Genomic DNA, 22,690 nt, shown 5'->3' with positions numbered 1-22,690 from the left:
CAGAATCACTGCCCGCCCTTGGCACAGGAACCTCGGGCTGCAGGACAATGCAGCTGCATCTCCTGGAGTGATCTCCTGAAGCTGGAACATCCCAATGCCTACAGACTCTGTGAGTACATTCTCTGATTGTCTCTTCTGCAGAGCAGCCGGGGTGCCCAGGGCTGTCGTGCAGAGCAGGGTCCTGCAGTCCAGGGTGCTGTGCTGGGGCAGGGACTCTGCTGCCTGCCAGGGACAGCTCTCAGCCAGCCCTGGCAGCTGCAGCCAGCACTGGGGAACAAGATCTGGGTGGGAGGAGACAGCTGGTAAGGCTTGGAAGTGTTCTCCTTGTGAGGGGAGGACGCTGCATTGTTCAGGACTGCTCTCAGCATGGCATTTGACTGCAGAACATTTCTACGTAGATTATACATGGAGCGCAGGAAGGCAGGGGTGGCATAAAAGGGAAAATCCTGCTTTAATAATCTATTGCTCTGGGTTGCCAGGATGGGAAACTGGAGATATATTTTCATTTCTCAGTTCAGGTGGACAAAAAAACAGTGTTATCTAAGATCTGGATAAACCAGGGAGTGACATAAATCAGCACAGGGCCCATCACAGTCAGCATCAGTGTCCCTTTTGCAGCCTCCTCAGGGTTGCTCTGATGTTGCCATCAGACCCTGCAGATCCAGAGCTCCCTTGGGCAGTGTCAGAGCTGGGAGGGGTCTGCAGGGCAGAGCTGAGCCCCCAGGGCTGGGCTGGGCTCTGGCAGCACTTGCAGGCCCCAGCCCTGGGCACAGGGAAGCAGCTGCTGGCAGGGACAGCTCCAGGCAGCAGAGCCCTGGGCAGGCAGAGGGGGGAAAGTGCCCCCAAGCTGTGCTGGGATATTTAAAGTCCTTTCCAAACCCAGCTATTCCATGATTACTTTTTCTACAGATCCTCATGCCAAGACACAGCATATGTCCAACAGCAGCTCCATCAGGCACTTCCTCCTGCTGGCATTGGCAGACACGCGGCAGCTGCAGCTCCTGCACTTCTGCCTCTTGCTGGGCATCTCCCTGGCTGCCCTCCTGGGCAACGGCCTCATCATCAGCGCCGTAGCCTGCGGCCACTACCTGCACACGCCCATGTTCTTCTTCCTGCTCAACCTGGCCCTCAGCGACCTGGGCTCCATCTGCACCACTGTCCCCAAAGCCATGCACAATTCCCTCTGGGACACCAGGGACATCTCCTACAAAGGATGTGCTGCACAGCTCTTTTTCTTTCTGTTCTTCATTTCAGCAGAATTTTCCCTTCTGACTATCATGTGACACGACCGCTATGTGTCCATCTGCAAACCCCGGCACTACGGGACCCTCCTGGGCAGCAGAGCTTGTGCCCACATGGCAGCAGCTGCCTGGGCCAGTGCTTTTCTTTATTCACTGGTGCACACAGCCAATACATTTTCCCTGCCCCTGTGCCATGGCAATACCCTGTGCCAGTTTTTCTGTGAAATCCCCCAGATCCTCAAGCTCTCCTGCTTTAATTCCTACCTCAGGGAACTTAGGGTTATTGTATTTTCCATCTCTTTAGCACTTGGTTGTTTTGTCTTCATTGTTTTCTCCTATGTGCAGATCTTCAGGGCTGTGCTGAGGATCCCCTCTGAGCAGGGATGGCACAAAGCCTTTTCCACCTGCCTCCCTCACCTGGGAGTCGTCTCTCTGTTCATCAGCACTGCTGTATTTTACTACCTGAAGCCCCGTTCCGTGTCCTCCCCATCCCTGGATCTGGCACTATCTGTTCTGTACTCAGTGGTGCCTCCAGTCCTGAACCCCCTCATCTACAGCCTGAGGAACCAGCAGCTCAAGGCTGCAGTGTGGAGACTGATGACAGGATGGTTTCAGGAACATTAAACTATTGAAGTGAAGGGAGATGACCATCCGATTGATGAGCATCGACTCCGATTTATTGATCAAATCAGCCACCTTTTATAACAATGTTAATTGACTTCATGCATATTGCAAAATTCAAGCTCACGATAGGCTACAGAGAAAACTCCAACCCTCCTTTTGTTTACAATACCTGTGGTTTGTTTATTGAAACCAGGATCAGTGTTCTCACCGTGATATGAAAAGTTCTCAAAACCTTCATATCTGTTCCCAGAGCAGCCAAGGACAGAATGTTTGCCTGTTATGAGAAGACTGTCTGAGAATCTTATTGTTTATAAAAATGTGCTTGAAAATCTAATTATTTACAGAATCAAGCCTGGGAAATGCTGCTTTACAGCTATCTTTTACTTTTCCATCAGCTGTATACCTTCATGGCCTCTTTCTTTAAGCCATGCTTGAACCAGGCTCTCCACATTAAACTGCTGGCCAATTTCTGCAAATCACTTGTAATAAAAGTCATCTTTGATACTTCTTGTTTGTTTGGTTGTGGTTTATCTTTCTTTTTTTGTTTTAATTTAATAATATTTGCACAATGAAAATCCATTGTTTGTGTCATTTCTCATTTTCTTTCTCTCCACCTTCCCTGTGACCACAGACTGTGTCAACGAGGGGCTGCACTCTTGGTGTATGTGAAGGAACTAAAGGATCTTGCAGCAAAGTTTTCTACAGAGATGCCCTTTTGTTGCCTTCTCTGGAGCTGCAGCAGCAATGTCGGTGTGCAGAGCTGGGGGCAGATCAGGGCTGGCCCAGCAGCTGTGCCCAGCAGCAGCAGCACTTGGTGTTGCCAGTGCTGCTGCCGTGGCCCTGCCCCGCTGCCCTGGTGGCCCTGGTGTTGCTGTAGGGCCTGAGTGCTCTCGGGGCCGGGAACAGTCCTGGGGGTGGCAGTGCTGGGGCTGCAGCAGGGACAGGCCATGTGCACTGCTGGGGCAGCGCTGACGCCTCAGGCCAGGCCCTGGGGGCTCCAGGCTCCTTGCCCAGGCTATCTCAAGAACACGCCCAGGCCAATGCTCAGCACAGAAAACCCCCGTGAGCAGCCCCAGGCTGGCCGTGGGCAGGCTTGGCACAAACAGCATTGCTGGGGCTCTGCAAGGGCCCTGGGGGAGACAGAAAGGAGCAGCAGAGCAGGGGCTGATCCATCCCCAGTGCGCTGCACAGCCCAGGGCAGCATCCCAGAGCGTCCTCATGGAGCTGCCAACAACATCCCCCCTCTGCAGCCCTGGCCTCTCCCCCAGCTCACACAGGTGCCCCATCCTTGCAGGCACAGACACGGCAGCACTGGCTCAGCAGCCCCTGTTTGCATTGCACACAGCAGGCAGGAGCACCCCCATGCTGTTGGTGTGGGGACATGAACCTGAGGGGGCACAAATGCCATCAGCCCCTGGGGCCAGCAAGGGCTGGGGGACACCAGGGAAACCACTCAGCTTTGTCCTGGCCTCTGCAGTCAGCCAGCAAGTTTGTTCCCATCAGCTGGGAGTTTCCTGTCCCACTGCAGACAATGTTGCGCAGAGCCAGGGTTGCGTGGCAGCCACCCCCAAACTGTCCTGAGGATTTCCTTTGCTTCACCTTTGCTTTCTTTACTCTTTCCCCGGTATAAATTTCTTGCTCTTGCCCATCCCTGTTCCCTCCCCTGCAAACAACCCATCCTTGTTTGCCCTTTCCTGTCTGGCCCCACTCCCCATTGCAGTTCCTGACTTGGCGCCATGGGAATGTCCCTTGGGGAGCAGGATCATCCTACAAGTGCTGCAGGAATTGTCTTCAGGCTCCTGCAGTGCCTGGTGCTGCTCCCTTGCCAGAGGCACCCCAGGCCAGCGGGGCACATCTGGGCTGCTGTGTCTGGCTCTGGGGCTGCCTGTTCTGGGCAGTGAGGAGGAGCTGCAGAGACTCTGCAGGACTGACAGGATGGGCTTTGGGGCTGGCAGGAGAAGCTGAGGGACCTGGGCTGCTGCAGCTTCTGAAGAGGAGGCCCAGGGCTCATCCTGTGACTGCTCCAAGGGTTTGAGAGAATTCCAGAATCAGCAGGGTTGGAAAAGACCTTGGAGATAATCAAGTCCAATCTGTGCCCTGACACTGCCTGGTCTCCCCTGAGCCTCCTCTTCTCCAGGATAAACAGCCCCAGCTCGCTCAGCCACTCCTCACAGGACTTCTTTTCCAGACCCCTCAGCAGCCTTGTTGCCCTTCTCTGGACACGCTCCAGCCCCTCCATGTCCTTCCTAAACTGAGGGGCCCAGAACTGCACACAGAACTTGAGGTGCTTCCCAACAAGTGCTGAGCACAGGGGAAGAATCACTGCCCTGCTCCTGCTGGACACATCATTCCTGAGGGAAATGGTAGGGAGGGGGTAGGGACAAAGTGTTATTGATTGGCAGCCATGAAGGGTCTTGATTTTCATGTGTATTCAGACTGCATTAGGAGGGTCTGGGAGTCAATATCAATTGGACATTGCTGATATCAATCTATAAATAGGAAAAGAAAAGAGGACAAAACAGTTCTCACTGCATTGTTCTCAATATAGTATATTCACTTTGAATATACTTCTAAAATGTGTATAATTACCACGGTCAAATTGAATATTTATATAAGTCCCTGGGGTTCTTCTTGTTCAGGTGTTTTGGAACAAATATTTATGAGCCTTTTACACTGAATTCCTGAACTGAAGTGGTCAGGAAAGAAGAGGCCTCTGGAGAAACAAAGTTCTCCCGCAACCTCCAAGTGGCTAAGGATCCATCCCCATCAGAGCAGCAATGAACAGAAATGGGCACAACTTTGTGGCTGCCCCAGCTCTGGGATGGGCCCTGCCCTGGGCCTGGAGCAGGAGCAGCTCTTGAGGGCCCCAAGGCCGGGGCTCTTGTGCTGCCCTGGGCAGATGGGATGGCAGCAGGGGCTGCAGAGCTCTCAGCACCTCAGCCCGAGGGGAGCAGGGCAGCCAGGGAGCCTCCTTTGGCCTTGGTCAAGCACCTTCCCCCATGGCTGGGGCTGAGTCCTGTGGCAACTGCAGCTGCTGCTGTGCCCTTGCCAGGGGCTGAGGCCGTGGGCCAGTGCCCAGAGCAGCCTGGCCTGAGCAGAGCTGTGGGGCCAGAGCCGGCTGGGCTGGGCTGGGGAGAGGCCCTTGGTGCTGCCCAGAGCTCAGGGCAGCTGGCAGAGCTTGCAGGGAGCTGGGCTGGGCTCCAAGAGCCTGGCCCAGAAACCATCAGTGTCCATCTCAGCCTGGCTGAGCGTGCAGGGGCAGGACTCAGGCCAGGCCTTGTGGGGCAGGGCCAGCGCCTGTGCAAGGCATTGAAAACAGGCAAGTGGCCCAGAGAGGAGGCTGCTCTGTGCCCTTGGTGGCATGGACAGAGCAGGGAGAGGGGGCCCAGGACATTTGTCAACCAGCCTCTGTGCCCTTGCCTAGGCAGCCCTGACTGCTGAGCCCAGCTTTGTCCTGGGCTGAGTTTGGCTGTGGCCCAGCTCCATCCTCCTGCAGGGCTCAGGGCCTATTCCCAGCCATGGCCAGCCCTGGCTGCCTCTCTGCTGGCCCAGAGGCTGGCAGAGCCCGGGGCAGGGCTGTCTGTGCATCCCCACAGGTGCCATGGGCTCTGCAGGAGCTGGCAGAGACTGCCCAGCAGGGAGGCCATGGGGCACAGAGCCCCAAGGCTGCCGTGGGCACCACGGCACAGGGGCCGTTCCCAGCTGCAATGCTCCTGGCCTGGGCTGGGCCTGCACAGGGGCTGGGCCACCATGGCTGGGCAAGCAAAGGGCCACAAAGGGGCCACACAGCCGCTGCCGGGGCTGACAGCAAGGCCAGGCACACACAAGCAATTGCTGAGCATGGCCTGTGCTGGCCAGGCCTGACTGTGCCAAAGGCAGAGCTCAGCTGCCCTTGGGGGCTGCAGCAACACTCCAGAGCCCAAAGAGCCTCCATGGCTGTGCTGGAGACCAAGGCTGCAGGAGGGAAATGCAGGGCTGCTGTGGGATGGGGAGTGCATTGAATTCCAGCACACACCTTAGTTCCCAGGGGTTTCTTGGCTGAAAAGAAATGAACATCCCTCTGTTTCTCGGGCAGCTCCTTCTCCAAGGAAAGCAGGTGGAAGTTGGAGCCAAGGAGCTGAAAGCTGCAGGTGCAGCCTGGCCTGGAGGGAGCTCAGATTTGCACAAGGCTGCTCTGAGTGCCAGGGCTTGGATGGGGGAAATGGTGGGATGGGGGTAGAGACAGAGTCTAATTGATTGTCAGCCATGAAGGGTCTTGATTTTCATATCTATTCCAACTGCATAAGGAGGTACTTGGATTCAGTGTCAGCTGGAGATTGCATGTATATGTAAATGGACAGGGGAAAAAAACCCTCAATTTGACCTAAGAAATCTTTTCTCACTGTCTTTTTAAATAGAATCTATTCAACTTGAATACACTACTGGAATTTGTCTAATTAACCGCGAAATATTTAAAAATTAAAATTAAATTGTTCTCAGAGGCTTGGCTTTTTAAGGTGTTCTCAATGTTAATGAGCCCTGAGACAGTGAATTCCTGCACTGAAGAGCTGAAGGCTGAACAAGCCTCTGGAGCAGGACAATTCAGCAGCAGCCTCCAAGGTGCAGAGGATGTCAGCAGCCCCCACTGAGGCCATCCCTGCCCAGAGACCGTGGGGGAATGGGCAGACAAGGAGAGCGTCCCTGGGGCTGGGGCAGCCCAACTCAGAGGCACCAGGGGCTCCAGCTGGGAAATGGAGTGTGGAATGTGGCTGGGAAAGCCCTGCCTGGGCTGTGCCAAGCAGGACAGACAAGCCCTGACTCCCATCCCCTAAACAACTCTCTAAAAGAGATATTTAAAAGGAATTACAATTCTTTCCATACTCTGAGTTGAACTCACTAGAGCAATACCAACAAAAGATTCTCAGGAGCTCAAAGCAACAAAACAGCTTTTACTGGTAACTTTAGAAAATCAGAGAAACTTTGGCAAAAGGTTTAATATGACATTCAATCAACACAACACAATTCTCAAAGCATTAACTTGGCCCCTTCACCTTTACAAACTCTAAGCCTGTTCAATTTTAAGTTACTCAAAATTGGCAAGAAGAGGGAATTAGAAGAAGGAAAAGAAAAAGAAAGAGAGAAAGAAATAAAACAAAATACAGGGGAGCACACAAACAGCTACCAACTCCTGGATTCCAGAACGTTTCAGATGGAAATTCCAAGAGGAGGTAGGGTCAAGATGTGTGCTTGCCATGTGGTCAGCCTCAAATACCCCTTGGTCATCCTGGGCCCTTCCCCCAGGTGGGACTTGGGCATTTGGTCCCTCAGGAGCTGGGCTGGGGGCTGCAGAGGTGGCTGTGGAGCATTGCCTGTGCTGTGCCAGGGACTGGCAGACACTGCTGGGCTGGGATAGAGGCTCTGGGGGTACTGGGGTCACAGGGCAGGGCAGGGCTGGGGTTCCAGGGCAGGGCAAGGCTGGACCTGCCCCTTCCTCCTCCACATTCAAAATGTTTCGAGCCAACAATCTCCTCAAGTGTGTCACTACAGGGAATGCTGGAAGTGAAATCCCATTTGTGGCCATGGGCACCTGGTTCAGAAGGACAGTTCTTTTCCATAGGAAGGAAAGCACACAGCTCCAAGGTTTGGAAGGCAGGTGAGAGCCTCAGTAGGCCAAGGCCAGCAAGACTTGTCAGGAATGGCAGATTTTTTTTGGAAGCAGTCTTTGAATTTAGGGAATTTTGGAGGTGGAAAACCAATCTCGGCCATGGGCACCTGGAGAGGCAAGACAGTTCTTTCCCATGGGAAGGAGAGCATGGACCCTCCCTCAGTGTTTTGGGGACCGATGAGAAGTGACTACTGTGAAACCACTGCCAGCCAGACTTGTCCTGGCAATATTCCTATGGGAACAATATCAGGGTATAAGGAAATTTGGAGGTGAAATCCCAATTCTGGCCATGGGTGCCTGGAGCAGAAGGACAGTTCTTTTCCATTGGGAAGGAAAGCACAGAGCCCCAGTGTTTCAGCAGCAGGTGAGAAGTGACCCTCAACATGCACAGGTCAGCTGTACCAGTCAGGCAGTCCATGGGAGGCCAAACCAGCCAGAGCTGTTCTGTATTCTCTTGGTTTTGTGGGGCTCCATAGTGTCACAATGGTGCCTTGGATCCATGGAGCCCCGCCGTGTCATCATGGTGACTTGATTCCATGGGTTCCAGCAGTGTCACAATGGCCCCTTGATTACAAGAAGACCTGCAGTGCCACAATGGCCCCTAGGTTCCACGGGGTCCCACAATGTCACAGTGGCCCCTAGGTTCCATAAGGCCCCACAGTGTCACAATGGTCCTAAGGATTCCATGAGCCCTTGCAGTGTCACAATGGTCTCCATGGTTCCCCAGGCCCCACAATGTCATGGGACTCCTCTGTTCCATGAGGTCTGCAATATCACAATGGACCTTTGGACCCTGAGGCTTTGCTGTGTCACAATGGTCTCCTCTGGCTTCACAGTGTCACAATGGACCACTGATGACAGGAGGCCACTCTGTGTTGCCCTGGAGCTTTGGTTCCATGCCGCCCTGCAGTGTCAGAAAGGCCTCTTGATTTCATGAGGCCCCACAGTATCACAATGGTCCTCCCAGGGCCACCATGAGGAGGTCCATAGTATCACAATAGACTTCCTCATGGTCTCACTGGTTCCATGAGGCCTCACAGTGTCCCAATGGTTTGCTTATTCCACGGGGCCTCATAGTGTCACAATGGTCTCCATGTTTCCATGAGGCCCAGCAATGTCACAGTGCTCTCCATGATTCCATGGTGCCCCACAGTGTCAAAATGGTCCCTTGATGTCACAGGGCCCCACAGTGTCACACTGGCTCTTTGGTCTGACAGGGCCCCACAGTGTCACAATGTTCCCTTGGTCTCAAAGGGGCCCACAGTGTCACAATGGTCCTTATGTCTCACAGGACCCCACAGTGTCACAATGGTCCCTTGGTTCCATGGCCCTGTGCTGCTGCATTCCCCCCTCCCCTTCTCAGGCCACCCTGCCAGCTGAGAAATGCTCCTTGGGCCTCGGCCTTGGCCAACAGCTCCTGGGCTCTGCTCCTCTGCAGCTCATCACAAACACTGTCTGCTCCAGGCACTGCTGCTGCCCAACCAGCTCCTGGTTTCTGTAGGAGCAGCCCTGGGAACTGTTGTTGTTCCCTCCGTGGCACAAGATCCCTGTTATCACAGGGATCCAAAGAAAGCTGTTGGTGCCAAGTGTGGCCAGGATGAACCATTGCTGGGACTGAAGCCCCTTTCTTGGGGCCCTGCAAACAGCGCTCCAAAAGGAGCCCTTGGAGCTCTCCTGGGCCACGACTCCCTCTGAGTGGGGCCTCTCCCAGCCGGGAACTCTCCCGTTTGCTGCACTCAGGGATCCTGAACAACGACGGAGCCTGGGTTGATCCCCCCACTCCTCCAGGCTCAACCCTTCGCCCACTGGGGAGATGCCAAAGGATCCACAGTGAGCATTTCCTACCCTCAGGGGAATTGCTCACGGGTGCCTTGCACTGACTCTTGGTGTCTGTGTGCACACAGGAGCGCCTGTGCTGGGGTAATGTGGCAGAAATGCTGCTCTCTGAGGGGTTTAAGTGCTTTGGATAGCTGAGTCAGTCAGATATCCAGATATCAGTAAGTAAGGTTTTGTCACAAGCTCTAAGCTAAGTTAAATGCTGCTGAAAGCTGTTCTTTTGCAAAGATATAAAGTTTATTTTAAGTTATTACCTAATTTTTTAAGTGGTATTCCTGTTTTAAATTAAGTCGTAAGTTATAAGTTAGGTTAGATACTGTTAAGTAGTGTTCTTCTGCCAAATTGTGAAGTTGAAGGTATCACTTAAGGTTAAGGTGTAAGTTAAATTCTGTTAGGTTTGAGCTCTATTAAGCTTTTAGGCTGTATTCCTTTTATCCTTGCCCTCGCTGCCCTTGTGTCATACACACTCACAGGGACAGTTCTCTGTTCATTTCTGGTTTGATTGCCTAGATTTACATTGGTTTTGTTGTTACTTTGTTTCCTTTCTGTGCCTGAAGTGTCCAGTCAGGAGCAGAGTGACTCTTGCCAAGGAACTTTGTGCTGCTGTCCCTTAATATTAAATCTGGTTTCTGCTGCTCCCTTGCTGGAGATTTTTTCAGCAGTCTCAGCCCCTTGTTGGTAGCAGGGTGAAGGACCCCTGGCCCAGGCTCTGGCCCTGGAGGACACAGGGATGCTGCGGGGGGGTCCCTGTCCCCCTGTGCCACCCCCAGGGCCCCGGACCCCCATCCCTGTGTCAGGGTCTGGGGTCGATCTCGTGGAACATCCTCTGGGGGAGGCTGCGGGGCTGGGGGCAGGGGGACCCGGGGGGACAGGGGACCCTGCTGTGCACGAGCAGGGTTGGACTGCTCTGGGGGGAACTGTGAGGGGGGCCGGGGCAGAGTGACCTCCCCCGTGACCTCACACAGCCCTCGTGATGTCACACAGCTCCTGTGATATCACACAGCCTCTGTGATGTCACACAGCATCCTGTGATGTCACACAGCCCCTGTGATGTCACACTGCCCCTTATGATGCCACACACCTCTTTTGCAATGTCACATAGACACCAATGATATCACAGCCCACTCTGGGATGTCACACATCACGCTTGTGATGCCACAGAACCAAATCTGAGATGTCACCCTGGAATGTCATGCAGCTGCACTGTGATGTCACAGAAAACACAGTGATGTCAAAAAGGCACCCTGTGATGTCACTGTCTTTTCTGTGTTGTCACAGCCTGCTGTGTGATGTTACACAGCCACCCAGTGCTGCCACAACCCACTCTCTGATGTCACAGAGATGCCCTCTATGATGGCAGGATCTGCTCTATGGCCTCACAACTACTCTTTATCGTCACAGGCAGCTGTGTGATGTCACAACAGTCTCAGGGATGTCACAAAACCCTCTCTGCAATGTCATACTGCCACTCTGTAATGTCACAGCACACACTCTGACCTCACAGCCAGCTCTATGATGTCATACAGCCATGCCCTGATGTCACAGACTGCTCTGTGATGTCACACAGTCCCCTCTATGATGCTGTAGCTGCTCAGTGACCTCACACAACAAACTCTGTGATGTCATAGCCCAATCTGTGACCTCACACAGTCCACTCTGTGCTGTCACACAGCCCCTTGCTGCCATCACAGCTGCTCTGTGCCTCTGTGACACAGCCACAGAGGTGCTGCTGTGAAAGAGCCCCCTCGGGGCCATCCCACAGCCCCTGCCAGTGCTGAGCCCCTGTGAGCTCTGTCTGTGCCCTGCTGGTGTCCCTGAGGGGCCCTGGCAGTGCCCCAGCCCTGCTGGGCTGTGCACAGGAGCTGCTCCTGGCCAGAGCTGTCTCTCTGCAGCGCTGCCCTTGCCAGGAGCTGCCTCTGGGCCAGGAGCCCGGCCCAGCTCAGCAGCACAGACACAGCACAGGGACTTTAATGACCCCCTGGGGCTTTGCTGTTCTTTGCTTCAGACCCATCCCCCAGAATGTGCTCAAAGAACTTCTCAGGGACTCAAAAAGGGGGAAACACTGAAGTTTTTCATACTTTAAATAGATCCTTCTGAGGGACAGGACCGAGAAAATGTACCCAGGTTCCAGGTAGAGCAGAACACAGGTGGCAGTGATGACATGTGGGAACAAGCGAGGGAAAGGTGTCTCTGGTGCCGAGCAAGGCTGTGCCTCTCTCCCTGCAGGCTGTCGGCATCCCCTGCTGCCACACCTGTCTGGGCCCTTCCTTTGCTGGCAGCTCTGCCTCCTGCCTGCCTCTGCCTGCACGTGCTGCACCACAGCCCTGCCCTGGCAGGGAAATTCCTTTCTCCTGGTGCCAGTCTGGGCCTCCCCAGCTGCCCTTGATGCTATTATGTCTTCTTCAGGCCCATTCCCACTATGAAGAAAAAGCTCCAGACTCTCTGAAACCACCCTTCCATCCCTCCCAGGCTATTCCCATTTAGTCCTCAGTCTCTACCCCACTGACCCCAGAGCTATCAGCCTCTCCCTGGTGCTTATCTGATGAGGCCTCCAAACCCCATCTTGGGAGATTTTTGGGTCCTCTCCAAGACTTGTGAAAACGGAAAAATAGTGATTAAAGGATTTTTCTCCTAAATCTTGCAGTGACAGAACAAGGGTCAATACCTTTAAAACGAATGAGGATGGATTTACATTTGGTAGAAGGAGGAAATCTTTTATAGTTATGAGAAAGGCACAAAGCTGCAAGTGTGTTTCCAGAGAAAGGGATGCCCCATCACAGGAACTGTCTAAGATCAGGATGTTTGTGCAGCCTGACCCAGTGAAACCCTCTCATCCTCAGGGACAGAATTCCTGTAGTGTGGGTTCTCTGATGTGCTGGGTGCCCTCACAACGCTTCTGGCCAGAATGTCTGCTGAGGGCAGCCAGGCTGCTGCAGGGGCAGTGACCTCACAGCCATCACCATGGCAGCCCTGTCCCCTGGGCCTGGCTCTGCCCTTTCCTCTGCCCCTGCCTTGTCTCTGCTGGCATGAAGAGTTTTGTCATTAATATCTTGTCCCCAAGGTGCTGGGGCCAATGGCTTCCCAGTCAGGCTCCTGGAGCAGAAGTGGCTTTTCAGAGCCCAGCCAGGAATGAGCCCTGAGGCAGCAGCTCTGCAGTGGTGGTCACCAGGCCGGGCTGCCAAGGGAGGCTTCTGGCCATGGTCTGCAAGCAGCTGCTGCTGCCAGGGTGCCTTTGGTGCCTCAGGCTCTCCCTGGCACAGCTCCCAGCATGGCACTCTGCCCTTGTGCCCAAGGCCTTCCATGTGCTGGGGCTGGCCTGGGGCTTTTCCTGCAGCGGGACCTGCCCTGCTCATGGCACAGGAAAGGCAGCTCCTGCTGGAGCAGGAGGCTCTGCCTGCAATGGGCTCCAACAACTCCAGCAAGGCCCTGTTGACTTCAAAACTGCTGCCTAGAGCACTATATTCTAATAATGGTATAGCTCCTGAACTGTGGAGTAAATAACTATGCTAGTGATCTTTCCATCTGATCATGATCAGAATAAGCCAGAGACATATTTATATAAATGTATCTGGTATTCTGTCATTAATCCTGCGGGACAAAATGTGTTGAAGTTGAATTCCACCTGTTCAATCTTTTACACCTTTGACAAAGTCTGGAGCTGGGATTGGATCCAGCCACTCCCAGTCTCCTCTCTTAGAAGGAATGTTAGAAGTCTAGGGGCCCTGCAGGGGTTTGAGGAACCATGGTGGCTACTGGGTGTCATTTCTTCACCTCATGACTCATCAGAAGGTTCTCCAAAAAAGAAATAAATCTTTTGCCTGAGGCTCCCACTGTGCCCATGACAGGAACACCTGTGAGTGTCTGGGACATCCCGACTCTTTGGCATCCTGGGGACTCCTGGGATGTCACTGTGGAGCCCCCGTGAGTGCCTGTGACAGATTGGCGCCTTTGCAGCCCAAGGTACCCTGGGATGTCACCATGGAATGGCTGTGACTGGCTCTGACCACAGGGCTCTTTACCATCTCCAGAAACCCCTGTAAGGTCTGCATGGAGCCCCTGTCTGTGCCTGTGACATTCCAGCTCTGGAGCAGCCTGGAGACTCCTGGTAAGTTCCCATGGAACCCCTCTGAGGGCCTGTGACAAATCTGATCCTTAGCAGGCAACCATCACCAACCCCCTGTTGCTATGGTCAGTATCCATGGCAACCATTACCAGCCCCCTGTGGCTATGGTCAGTTTCCATGGTAACCATCACACACCCCCGTTGCTATGGTCAGTTTCCATGGCAACCAACACCAGACATCTGTTGCTATGGGCAGTTTCCATAGCAACCATCACCGGGAACCTGTTGCTACGGTCAGTTTCCATGGCAACAATCACCAACCCTCTGTTGCTATGGTCAGACCCTTGGAAGCTCCATGGAGACCCCCTGCCGGGGTGGTTGCCATGGACACCAGCTCAGGCCTTAAGCCAGAGCCCGTTGCCATGGCAACCATTGGCAGCCCCATCCCCAGGCTCATGGGATCCCAGAACCACAGAATTGGCTGAGCTGCGAGGGACCCATCAGGATCCTCCAGCCCAACTGCTGGCCCTGCACAGGACACCTCAACAATGCCAGCCTGGGCCTGGCAGCGCTGTCCAAATGTGCTGGAGTTCAGAGAGCCCTGGAGCTGGGACCCTTCCCTGGGGAGCCTGGGCAGGGCCCCAGCAGCCTCTGGGCAAAAACCTTTTCCTGACATCCAACCTGAGCCTGCCCCGACTCAGCTGCAGCCGTTCCCTCCGCTCCTGTCCCTGGGCACCAGAGGGAAGAGGTTCCCACAGCCCCAGCCAGGGACCCGCTCCCAAGGCTGTTGCCATGGCCACCAGGGCTGGGACCAGCTGGGATGCTCGGTTCCATGTGCCAGGGTTCAGGAATGGGATTCACCAATTTCCTGATTGTGCTAAAACCGCGCTGCTCTCTCTGCCCTCCCACCCCCAATGGAAAGCACAAAAGGCAAAGATCCCGGGCTGGGATAAGAACAATTTATTGGGAACAGCAATGAGATAAGGAACAAACGGAACAGAAACAATATTGATAACAGAAGGGATAAGAAAAACTGTTTACAGGGAAAACTAATACATCAACAACAGGCTCTTCCTGGCCATGCATTTCCCCTGTCTGGAAAGGACACCCTTCTCCTCAGGGAGAGAGAGAGAGTCCCTTTCCTGCCCCTGGAAATGACCTGAGGTGGGAGTAAATGTAATGACACGGCCATGGCCAGACCCTCATGTTCTTCCATCCCACATCATGTCTTTGGCAAGGGCAGGAAAAGGGACAGGTGTCTTCCCAGATGGATCACAGGGAAAATGGATCACCAGGGCTCTTCCCAATGTGGGCCCTCCAATGGGGGTTGAAGCTGGAGTGGTGCATGAAGCTGTTCCTGCGCTTGTGGCATTTGCAGGGCTTCCCTTACCGGTGCCTCCGTTGGTGTCTGGTCAAGGCAGAGCTCTGGGTGAAGCTCTTCCCACACTGGGGACACTCAAAGGGCCTCTCCCCAGTGTGGATGCGCCGGTGGGTGATGAGGGTGGACTTTTGCTTGAAGCCCTTCCCGCAGTCAGGGCAGCGGAAGGGCCTCTCCTCTGTGTGAATCCGCTCATGCAGACGGAGATTTGAGCTGGTCTGAAACCTCTTCCCACAGGTTGGGCACTCGTAGGGCCTCTCCCCAGTGTGGATACTCTGGTGGATAATGAGGTCGGAGTTGCGCTTGAAGCCCTTCCCACAGTCAGGGCAGCAGAAAGGCCTCTCCCCAGTGTGAATGAGCTGGTGCCTTGGTGCCTGAGGAGATCGGAGCTTGTCCAAAAGCTCTTCTGACAGTGGGGACACTCGTGGGGCCTCTCCCCAGTGTGGATGCGTTGGTGGGTGACGAGGGCGGAGCTGCAGCTGAAGCCCTTCCCACATTCTCCACACTCGTAGGGCCATTCCCCAGTGTGGATCATCTGGTGGCAGAGCAGGGTGCTGCTCTGCCTGAAACTCTTCCCACACTCCAAGCACTTGTGGCGCTTCTCCCCATCATGAAGCTGCTCATGGGCCACCAGTTCCGAGATCTGGCTGAAACTCTTTCCACCGTCCTGGATCAGGGAGGGTCTTTCCTCCTCAGAGCACCCTGGGCTGGGTTTGGAGCCCCTCTTCCTGCAGGATCTCTGGGGATTTTCCTCCCCATTAGAATTCTGCACTGTGGACTCAATCAAAACAGCCTCTTCCATGAGGTTCTGCCAAGGAGATTCTTCCTCCATGGTCTCCATCATCAGCTTTTTGTCTGGGGAAGGAAGGGCAAGGAGAAGATGGGATTTGCCTCCATTCCAGAAGGAAGGGGAAGGAGATTCCCCCAGTGCATCCCCAGCAGGACGGTCCTGGCACCAAGGTTGTCCTGCAGCCGGGGGCTGTGCTGGGCTGGGAGATGGAGCAGGAGAGAGGGGGAAAGGGGCACTGATTTCCTCCTCACCTGCCTGGGTATCCCAGGGCTCCTTCCTCTTCCTCACAGCCTCCTCCTCCATCCAATCAAGATTTGGGAATGGGAAATCCTGTTCTGGGAAGAAAACAAAGGGTGCGCACATTGTCTTTTGTTCTGGTTTGAAGGTTAAAAAAATAGTTACAGAGATTCCTCTGCCCCAATTAAGGTGCTAATGAGACCAAATCCAAAATGGATTTTATTGAACAGTAAATGTGAGGTAGAGAGAGAGATGGAAAGAAAGAGAAAAGGGGGATTGTCCACACGAGTGTCCACACTGTCAGAAGAGCTTTTGGACAAGCTCCGATCTCCTCAGGCACCAGCTCATTCACACTGGGGAGAGGCCTTTCTGCTGCCCTGACTGTGGGAAGGGCTTCAAGCGCAACTCCGACCTCATTATCCACCAGAGTATCCACACTGGGGAGAGGCCCTACGAGTGCCCAACCTGTGGGAAGAGGTTTCAGACCAGCTCAAATCTCCGTCTGCATGAGCGGATTCACACAGAGGAGAGGCCCTTCCGCTGCCCTGACTGCGGGAAGGGCTTCAAGCAAAAGTCCACCCTCATCACCCACCGGCGCATCCACACTGGGGAGAGGCCCTTTGAGTGTCCCCAGTGTGGGAAGAGCTTCACCCAGAGCTCTGCCTTGACCAGACACCAACGGAGGCACCGGTAAGGGAAGCCCTGCAAATGCCACAAGCGCAGGAACAGCTTCATGCACCACTCCAGCTTCAACCCCCATTGGAGGGCCCACATTGGGAAGAGCCCTGGTGATCCATTTTCCCTATGATCCATCTGGGAAGACACCTGTCCTTTTTCCTGCCCTTGCCAAAGACATGATGTGGGATGGAAGAACATGAGGGTCTGGCCATGGCCGTGTCATTACATTTACTCCCACCTCAGGTCATTTCCAGGGGCAGGAAAGGGACTCTCTCTCTCTCCCTGAGGAGAAGGGTGTCCTTTCCAGACAGGGGAAATGCATGGCCAGGAAGAGCCTGTTGTTGATGTATTAGTTTTCCCTGTAAACAGTTTTTCTTATCCCTTCTGTTATCAATATTGTTTCTGTTCCGTTTGTTCCTTATCTCATTGCTGTTCCCAATAAATTGTTCTTATCCCAGCCCGGGATCTTTGCCTTTTGTGCTTTCCATTGGGGGTGGGAGGGCAGAGAGAGCAGCGCGGTTTTAGCACAATCAGGAAATTGGTGAATCCCATTCCTGAACCCTGGCACATGGAACCGAGCATCCCAGCTGGTCCCAGCCCTGGTGGCCATGGCAACAGCCTTGGGAGCGGGTCCCTGGCTGGGGCTGTGGGAACCTCTTCCCTCTGGTGCCCAGGGACAGGAGCGGAGGGAACGGCTGCAGCTGAGTCGGGGCAGGCTCAGGTTGGATGTCAGGAGAAGGTTTTTGCCCAGAGGCTGCTGGGGCCCTGCCCAGGCTCCCCAGGGAAGGGTCCCAGCTCCAGGGCTCTCTGAGCTCCAGCAGCGTTTGGACAGCGCTGCCAGGGCCAGGCTGGCATTGTTGGGGTGTCCTGTTCAGGGCCATCATTTGGACTGGAGGATCCTGATGGGTCCCTCGCAGCTCAGCCAATTCTGTGGTTCTGGGATCCCATGAGCCTGGGGATGGGGCTGCCAATGGTTGCCATGGCAACGGGCTCTGGCTTAAGGCCTGAGCAGGTGTCCATGGCAACCACCCCGGCAGGGGGTCTCCATGGAGCTGCCAAGAGACTGGGCATAGGAACAGGGGGTTGGTGATGGTTGCCATGGAAACTGACCATAGCAAGAGATGTCTGGTGTTGGTTGCCATGGAAACTGACCATAGCAACAGGGGGCTGGTAATGGTTGCCATGGATACTGACCATAGCAACAGGGGGTTGGTGATGGTTGCCTGCTAAGGATCAGATTTGTCACAGGCCCTCAGAGGGGTTCCATGGGAACTTACCAGGAGTCTCCAGGCTGCTCCAGAGCTGGAATGTCACAGGCACAGACAGGGGCTCCATGGAGACCTCCCAGGGCTTTCTGGGAGGGTAAAGAGCCCTGTGGTCAGAGCCAGTCACAGCCATTCCATGGTGACATCCCAGGGCACCTTGGGCTGCAAAGGCGCCGATCTGTCACAGGCACTCACAGGGGCTCCACAGTGACATCCCAGGAGTCCCCAGGATGCCAAAGGGCTGGGATGTCCCAGACACTCACAGGTGTTCCTGTCATGGGCACAGTGGGAGCTTCAGGCAAAAGCTTTATTTCTTTATTGAAGAAACTTCTGATGAGTCATGAGGTGAAGAAATGACACCCAGTAGCCACCATGGTTCCTCAAACCCCTGCAGGGCCCCTAGACTTCTAACATTCCTTCTAAGAGAGGAGACTGGGAGTGGCTGGATCCAATCCCAGCTCCAGACTTTGTCAAAGGTGTAAAAGATTGAACAGGTGGAATTCAACTTCAACACATTTTGTCCCGCAGGATTAATGACAGAATACCAGATACATTTATATAAATATGTCTCTGGCTTATTCTGATCATGATCAGATGGAAAGATCACTAGCATAGTTATTTACTCCACAGTTCAGGAGCTATACCATTATTAGAATATAGTGCTCTAGGCAGCAGTTTTGAAGTCAACAGGGCCTTGCTGGAGTTGTTGGAGCCCATTGCAGGCAGAGCCTCCTGCTCCAGCAGGAGCTGCCTTTCCTGTGCCATGAGCAGGGCAGGTCCCGCTGCAGGAAAAGCCCCAGGCCAGCCCCAGCACATGGAAGGCCTTGGGCACAAGGGCAGAGTGCCGTGCTGGGAGCTGTGCCAGGGAGAGCCTGAGGCGCCAAAGGCACCTTGGCAGCAGCAGCTGCTTGCAGGCCACGGCCAGAAGCCTCCCTTGGCAGCCTGGCCTGGTGGCCACCACTGCAGAGCTGCTGCCTCAGGGCTCATTCCTGGCTGGGCTCTGAAAAGTCACTTCTGCTCCAGGAGCCTGACTGGGAAGCCATTGGCCCCAGCACCTTGGGGACAAGATATTAATGACAAAACTCTTCATGCCAGCAGAGACAAGGCAGGGGCAGAGGAAAGGGCAGAGCCAGGCCCAGGGTAAAGGTCTGCCATGGTGATGGCTGTGAGGTCACTGCCCCTGCAGCAGCCTGGCTGCCCTCAGCAGACATTCTGGCCAGAAGCGTTGTGAGGGCACCCAGCACATCAGAGAACCCACACTACAGGAATTCTGTCCCTGAGGATGAGAGGGTTTCACTGGGTCAGGCTGCACAAACATCCTGATCTTAGACAGTTCCTGTGATGGGACATCCCCTTCTCTGGAAATACACTTGCAGCTTTGTGCCTTTCTCATAACTATAAAAGATTTCCTCCTTCTACCAAATGTAAATCCACCCTCATTCGTTTTAAAGGTATTGACCCTTGTTCTGTCACTGCAAGATTTAGGAGAAAAATCCTTTAATCACTATTTTTCCGTTTTCACAGGTCTTGGAGAGGACCCAAAAATCTCCCAAGATGGGGTTTGGAGGCCTCATCAGATAAGCACCAGGGAGAGGCTGATAGCTCTGGGGTCAGTGGGGTAGAGACTGAGGACTAAATGGGAATAGCCTGGGAGGGATGGAAGGGTGGTTTCAGAGAGTCTGGAGCTTTTTCTTCATAGTGGGAATGGGCCTGAAGAAGACATAATAGCATCAAGGGCAGCTGGGGAGGCCCAGACTGGCACCAGGAGAAAGGAATTTCCCTGCCAGGGCAGGGCTGTGGTGCAGCACGTGCAGGCAGAGGCAGGCAGGAGGCAGAGCTGCCAGCAAAGGAAGGGCCCAGACAGGTGTGGCAGCAGGGGATGCCGACAGCCTGCAGGGAGAGAGGCACAGCCTTGCTCGGCACCAGAGACACCTTTCCCTCGCTTGTTCCCACATGTCATCACTGTCACCTGTGTTCTGCTCTACCTGGAACCTGGGTACATTTTCTCGGTCCTGTCCCTCAGAAGGATCTATTTAAAGTATGAAAAACTTCAGTGTTTCCCCCTTTTTGAGTCCCTGAGAAGTTCTTTGAGCACATTCTGGGGGATGGGTCTGAAGCAAAGAACAGCAAGAACAACGGCAGCGGGCAGGAGCCGGCCCGGGGCGCGGGACACGGCGGGGCTGCCCGGCTGGAAAGCAGCTCTGGCTCCCGCCAGGGAGCTGTGGGCAAGGGGCTGCCGGCTGTGCGGGAGGAAAGCTGCTGGGCCGGCCCCTAACGCTGCCCCGCAGAAAGGAAGGGGAGGAGGGAGCTCGGAACGTGGCAGTGCGGAGATGAAGGGACAAGTGCCCTTGGGGGCTGCGGGTCGGGGCCAGCCCTCGGGCACGGCTCCGAGCGGCTCCTGAGCCGGCATGAGGGCTGCCTGTAAGGATTGCAGGCAGCAGCTGAGAGCAGCATCGCCAGCATTGCAGCCGGGCCCCATGGCCATCTGCCCGTGCCTTCGCAGCCCGTGAGGGCCGCGGGCTCTGCAGCGCAGCTCCTGCTCCCACAGCCGGCCCGGAGCCTCAGGGCTGCCCCGCAGGCTGCGCGGGAGCAGCAGCGGCCTCAGGGCCTGGCCCGGGGCTCGATCTGCTCAGCCCGGGGGCAGAACCACAGCAGGGGGGAAGGAGCTGAAGGAGCACCAGGGAGCCTGGGGAGAGGCAGGCTGTGAGACAAGGCTCTGCCCGTAATTTTAACAGTTTTTATTAACCTAATAACTATATACAACTAACTTAGTTATTATATACAAGTAAAAAGTCAAGTTCCTTATGACAGTTGTCACAGGTGTTTCTCGCTTCAGACAAGATGTCCCAGGTCGAGCATTGGGCGCTGAGTCCTTTCCAGCTGGCCGGGGCCTGTTGATGTCTGGCGGGGCTGGAGAGGCTGCTCGAGCCCTGGGGCCCATGAGAGCTGTCGAGGAGCTGTGCCCGTCCGGTGCTGTCCTGAGGCGGCAGGGCCTGGGCGGTGAAGGACAAGGGTGAGCCGCCACAGGTGCTGGCCCCAGCGCACCAGGACTCAAGGTCTTGTCCCACACTGAGCATGGCCATTCTCCCACGTTACTCCAGCTCCAAGCTCAGTTGCCCCATGTGCCAGTCCTCCTGCTCCATTCTGCCCCTTCCTTCTTACCCCAGACACAAAATACCCATGCCACATTACCCAGCTCTGTACACAGAGCCCTACTCATCCCCCAGCTAGCACCCTGCAGATAATCAGCCCCCTGTCGTCACTGACCCCCTTGCCCTGACAGGGCCATATCTGACACATCCTGTGTCCTGGTCGCCGTGCGATGCTAGTCATTATGGCCCCTCGAGATGTGTCCATCACCGTGCAGCAGGGTCACACTAGGCTGAGGAGGAGAGGGCAGCTGGCTGCAATGCAGGGCCCAATCCAGCACCCCCCAATAATCCTCCCAACCCAGGTCTCCCTGGGGACTGAAGGCACAGATTCCTCCTGGATAGTCAGCAATGCTTAAAGCCTCAGTCACCATTCTGTGTCTCTACCTTCATCACACCTACCTTGTTGTGGTGTACCAGGAGACGCTGCAGCTGTGCACTTGTATGTGGGGAAGCCTTGATGTTCTGCATCGTGAAACTGCTGCTTTGATGGTCCCCAGAGATCTGAGGCATACGGGGGACACTGGCACAGACCAGCGGCCTCCTGTGGGATGGGACAGAGGAGGCTCAGTGCCCAGCCCTGTGGCATGCAGGGCATCACCCTGCTGTGCCAGGGAGGGCACCAGCAGTGCTGCTTGCAGGGGCATGTCCCTGCCAGCTCCTGTCCACCTGCTGCAGGAGCCCCGAGCCCATCCCACCAGGCTTGATCTGCTGGCTCTGTCCCCACAGCAAGGTGTGCTGGCCATGGCCATGGCAGGTCCCTGTGCACAGGACACCAGCTGGCAGGAGCTGCGCTGTCCCAGCTGCAGGGATTGGTTTTGGGAACTCCTTTCACAGGAGGCACACAACTCCCCACCAAGCCTGAGCTCAGACTGAAAACAGACACAGCTCATCAGATGTGCTTTCAGCAACCTTGGGACAGAGAAGTGGGCCAGACAGAGCAGTGCAAGGCAAGGAATGCAAAAGCCCCCAGCCCTGGGGCAAGCACTGGCCCTCCACAGCTGCCTTCTGCTCCCCTACCCTGCCCCGTCCCCCCAGGCTCCTCTGCCCCAGCCCAGGTGCAGAGCCCTCCTTGCTGTGTCAGGGCTACCCTGCACCCCAGGCGCGGGGAACGTGTCCTCAGAGCCCTTACCTTTGGCTGGGCGGTGGCTCCTTGCTAGGGGGCATCAGCTGCAAATACGGGAGTTTTCGGGGTGCCTGGGGAGGGCAGGAGTCACAGGTGTGTGGCAGGGGACTATGAACCTGTTCCTGTTGGAGGCAGCACCCCCAAAGCCATGGGATTGTAGCCCATGGCATCTCGCTGCCTGTAGCCCTTGGGATGAGCCCCCACAGGCCCTGCTGATGGGCAGGGCTGCAGAGGGGGCTCCCCACATCAGCCCCTCCCAAGCAGACACTGTCACCCCTGTGCCCATCACAGTGGGTCACTGCTGGCACCCATCTCCTCCCATGCCAGCCCTGCTGCCCCCGATGCACTGGTGCTACTCACTGGCCAGGAACCTGCACGCTGAGCATGCGGTCACAGGACAGACACGTGAAAGGGACTGGCAGCTGCCTATGGAGGGTGAGGGAAGAGGGCCAGCTGAGCTCCTGGGGCCACAGGCCTGCAGCACACAGGCAGCTCTGAAAGAGAATGCCAAAGGGAAATAGAGGATGTGATCATGTCAGTCTTCTGGCGCAGTAGTTCAGTGACGTGTACACCTGAGAGGATGACCAATAAATGGTCTACTGATAGTGCTTTTTTTACTGAAGAAATGCAACATTTTCTAAAGATAGTAGTCTATACATT

The 22,690-nt window shown here is 55.1% G+C and overlaps 1 pseudogene; it reads left to right on the top strand.

Annotated features, from left to right (window-relative positions):
• The first annotated feature begins 932 nt into the window (after positions 1-932).
• LOC128946702 (olfactory receptor 14C36-like) lies at positions 933-21,050 on the top strand (annotated as a pseudogene).
• The last annotated feature ends 1,640 nt before the right edge of the window (positions 21,051-22,690 follow it).

This window comes from Melozone crissalis, unplaced genomic scaffold (assembly GCF_028551555.1).
Source record: "Melozone crissalis strain CALT ecotype California unplaced genomic scaffold, PUWL_Pcris_2 ptg000083l_1, whole genome shotgun sequence".
NCBI classification, from domain to species: domain Eukaryota; kingdom Metazoa; phylum Chordata; class Aves; order Passeriformes; family Passerellidae; genus Melozone; species Melozone crissalis.
This window is presented reverse-complemented; position numbering and strand designations above follow the sequence as displayed.